Source organism: Calidris pugnax, unplaced genomic scaffold, assembly GCF_001431845.1.
Source record: "Calidris pugnax isolate Ruff unplaced genomic scaffold, ASM143184v1 scaffold24, whole genome shotgun sequence".
In the NCBI taxonomy this organism is placed as follows: Eukaryota; Metazoa; Chordata; class Aves; order Charadriiformes; family Scolopacidae; genus Calidris; species Calidris pugnax.
The window spans coordinates 39,329,735-39,334,413 of NW_015090922.1; positions in this window are offsets into that span (position 1 = coordinate 39,329,735).

A 4,679-nucleotide genomic window follows, 5' to 3' on the forward strand; every position below is an offset into this window, starting at 1 on the left:
GTCTTCCAATTATCTCCTTTACCTGCCGCATTAAAAAGTAAAGCATATGAGTTGCCAGAGATACAGAGTCTGAGGACAAGTCACTGTGGCAAAGCCATGACATTAGAACAGATGGAAAACTTCTCGGGAACAAAATGTGCACAAAAAAATGGGTTCTGGCTTTGAAGTGTATATTCACGGTGGGTGCTTTCATGTCTTTTGAAAAGCCCTAGCTCAAATCTGACCTACTTAGGCAACATTCTTATTTATGTCTCCGACTAAGGAGCTGTATATTTAGCAAATGAGAGGAAATCATCCCCCTGTCATGTTTATAGATTGGAGCAAACTTTGCTGTTTAATTCTTCAACAGATTTGTCTCCATAAAAGTGGATGTAATTTAAACACTGTTAAAAAAATCAATAAATTCCAGAAACTTAGGATAAATGGAATCATAATTTCAAATATATATATAGATATTATATATGTACAGACATACACACAGAGAAAGAAAGAAAGAACATTTATTCAGTAGACTCCCGTCAAACAATATTTATTTAACTGGTTCAAGAGTAATGGGTAAGGCTGAGCAAAGGTGGAGAGAGAATCGTAAGACTTTGCCATTTTAATTGATGCTAAATGCTAACAACATTCTGTAAGATACCGAGCAACAGAGAAAATCTTAACTCTTCATAAACTGGCTAGGCTTATCTGGACTAAAACGAAAAAGAAATTAAAATTAAATTAAAAGATTCTTAAGTTCAAGAAATTGAAGAAATGCCCCTCAGAAGGTCATCTGGTCCATCTCCCAAAATCAAGACGAATTAGACCCATGTTATTCTGGACTGATATCAGTCTAACCTCCAGGGGTGGACATTTGGTAAACTTCCAAGCAGCCTATTTCCCCTTTTTGCAATTATCACTAGTAGAAGGATCTTGCTGGCATCTAAGCAATGTCTCTCACTGAAGTTAAAGCCCATTACCCCTTGTCCCAGCAGACAAAGAGGACAGATTATTTATTTCTGCTTTCCAGTCACCTTTCAAGACTTATCATGTTCCTTCTCCCTTCTTTAGTTTAGGCAACCCCAATTTGTTCAATCTTCTCTCATGGACCATGTTTCCAGTTGATCACAAGCGTGTCACCCTATTGAGTCACATTTCATATTTAACCTCTTAAAAGATGATCCACTCCAAAACACAGATCCTTCTCTTCAGGACAGCTGCTCGGCCAGTCATCTCCTGGTCAGTGCATTAATGCCATTGACTGTTCCTACCTCAACAGAGGAGACCCCTGCAGCCGTCTGCACTCCAGTCTGCCCAGGAGACTCCTCTGACTTCTCCAGGTCACTTTGCATTCTGAACCCCTTCTCCACCCAGCCCGCAGCCCATCCCAGCTTGCAAACCAAACAAGAACCTTCTGCTTTCCACCATCCTACCCATTAATGAAAAAACCACACTCTGGCCCAGCCCAGATCTCAAAGCACCCCGCTGAAAATCCCCTTCCAGTTTCACAGTTAATCACTGGTAACTGCTCCCTGACTACAGCCTGACAGCCAGCGGTGCGCTGACCTACAATAACAGTTTCTTCTCACCCTGGTTTCTCCAGGTTGCTTATGACACTATGTCTTGTAAAACAGCATCAAAAACCTTATTACAATCGGCACACGTGACACCCACTGCTTTTTTCCTACCCGCAAGGTCTGTTGCCTTGTCTCAGAAGGAAAAGAGATTGGCTTCAGATTATTTGCTCCTGACAAATCTGTGCTGGCTGTTCTGCTCATATCCTCGCTACCTTCGAGGTGCTTACAATCAATTGTTTGATTGTTTGTTCCATCTATTGGCAGGTAGCTGACTTGACTACAAATCCCTGGATTCAGCCTTTTATCCTTGTGATAGATAGACACTATCTCTGCCCTTTTTCTGTCCTCCAGAACCTCTCCTGTCCTTCATGACTTCTGGGGCTAAGCACTGAACTTTCTGGGGTTGTTTCAGCCAGTTCTCTGGCTCTCTCTACCCAAGGTTGAATTTCAGAAGACCGAATGAATTCAAAAACATTTAGTTTATCTCAGTATTTTCTAATGTCATTTTTCTCTACTGCAGCCTGAACTACTATCCTGTAGTCACTGGCCGTATTAAGCTTCTAATCATAGTTGAGCTTCTTAATGAACATTGATTCAGAAGATAGTAATATTATTTATTTGAGAAAACACTATTTATTTGGGGGGAAATATTTGTTGTCTTTCACAACCTTTTCAGGCTAAACATTTCAGAAGTTCTCAGGTTGTTTCTCCGCTACCTGATGCTCAAAGGCCCCCTTAATCTCCTAAATAAAAGGAGCATTTATCATAATCCAAAACCAAGCCCCCATTTGAGGTTCATGCTTTGACAGAAATGGGGTATTTCAAGACAACCGTGATTCTTCCATGAGAATACTTACCCTGTTGCTGTTCCAGCTGAATGTAGAGGGGCCACGGTGTGCAGAAATGGAAGTACATCTTCAAAACCCTACAAAAGCCTGTCCACGTTTTCAGTGAGAGCTCCAAACCTTTCTTCTGCAACCTGACAATCTGGCCTGCCTTAAACTCTGCTTAATTCTCTCACCTCATCCTCCCAAGTCATAACATCATATTTATACTTGTCTCTTTAACACCTGTTTACAGAACACCTACAAATCCACTGATCAAATTTAAAAACCCAAAAGATACACTCTCCCTCAAAATGGATTAAAATAGTGTCAGCTCCCTTGAAGTTAATCAATTAATACTATTCCTTAGAGCTGTTTTTATTCCTTCTGATATCCTAAATGATGCTGAAGCAGAAAGGGTGAAGTAACTGAAATCCAGATATGTTAGTTTCTGCTCCATTAGGAAAAGGAAAAATCAATTTGGCAAAACATAAAAGAAGAAAATCAATAAGAAAAGAAATTTTATTTTCAGCTGAGGACTAAGAATATATTACAAACAATGGTAAGTGAAAATTATTCATTGATTTGTATAACACCTTTTACAAGCCCAAAAAGTGCTCCAAAAAAATTATAGATTATTTAAATCTAAGGATCACTTACTGCCAAAATGCACCTATCTCTGGGGTGGAATGCAGCTGCTACAAAATTGCACTAGCAAGCACCGCACCACAGCTTTAGGGCACAAATGCTTTATCTGAAGATGCATCAAGGGAAGTTGAAAATGCAGAATGGAATCAACCAGGCTGGAATATGACCACGCTGCAACTCTATTGATTTCAGCTTAAGCATAAACTCATAGAAGATAGGTCCATCAGCCCATTAAACAAACTTTGGCTCACAAAGCCCCTTCCCTAAAGCACTCTTTGTCAGAAGCCGGGATAATACGCCAGAGGATGGGTCATCTTGTGTTTGCCCTGTTCCTTCTGTTTTTTCCCTGGTCACTGTCAGAAACCTGATGACGCTGGGCTAGATGGAGCTTTGGTCTGACCTAAAAGAGCTGTTCCTAAGTCCTGAGGTAATTCTCTGGGCTGGGAGCTTCAGCGGGGCTGGAGCTAGCACACCCTTGCATCTGCTGACTCGCTGGTAGGGCAGCCATCCCTGGCAGAAGGGCAGGTGGTGCGGCCAACAAGGCAGCCTTTTGTATTCTCCAGCATGAATCACCACACTCATCCGGAGGCACGCTAAATCCTCGGCGTTAAGCGCACATTAAGTTGTTTCAGGATATGGGCCACGTTTATAGTACTGTCATTAGCAGCAAGGGCTCGCACTGCATAAAATTACACAAAGTACCTTTTGTACCTCAAGATGTACTTAGCAAGCAAACTCCTAGGGGCAGGGAATGTACAATCTTCTGTTTCTCTAAAGCACCTTATTCAATTACGGCAATATAAAAATGATTTATAACAATCTATTAAAATTACAACTCAAATGACTTATCACTCCTGGGGTCCTGGGAATATACTGTAGGATTTGCCATTTAATTATAAATCAAATCTAGTGACCAGTACCTCACATTTTAGAGAAAGATGAAAACTAGCGATACACCTCACCAATTGCAAGTGGAGCCTGTCTTGGGTGATATGATCTTTGCTAATCACTCAAGATATGAGTGGGGGGAAGAGGAAACATAGAAGAAAGGAGTAGAAGATGTAGAACGTCTTTGTCTTCTTTGGAAACATAGAAGAAAGGGAGTCAGGAGGATGGGGCTGGTCTTTTCTCAATGGTGCCCAGTGACAGGACAAGAGGAAATGGACACAAACGTGAGTATAAGAAGTTCCACCTAAACATGAGGAGGAACTTCTTTACTGTGAGAGTGTTAGAGCACTGGAACAGGCTGCCCAGAGAGGTGGTGGAGTCCCCTTCTCTGGAGACATTCAAAAACCGCCTGGACAAGATCCTGTGCAACCTGCTCTAGGCAGACCCACTTCAGAGGGGGGGTTGGACTTGATGATCTCCAGAGGTCCCTTCCAACCCCATATGATTCTATGATTCTATGAAAGTGGCAGACATTTCTGCTCCCTGCAGTCTGTAACCCAACCAGTACTTCCACTGATCGGGAAGCTTCCACCACCCCAGGGGCTGCTGCAGGGCAGGTGGGCAAGCATGCTGAAAACACTCGCCATCACTACCACCTCCCAGGGTGTTTGTTTCTCCCTCAGCTTTCCCTGGAAACGCTTCTTGGGAAAAATCAAATTCCAAAATAGCAGCAAGACAGAGTAAACAGTTTACCTAAAAGGCC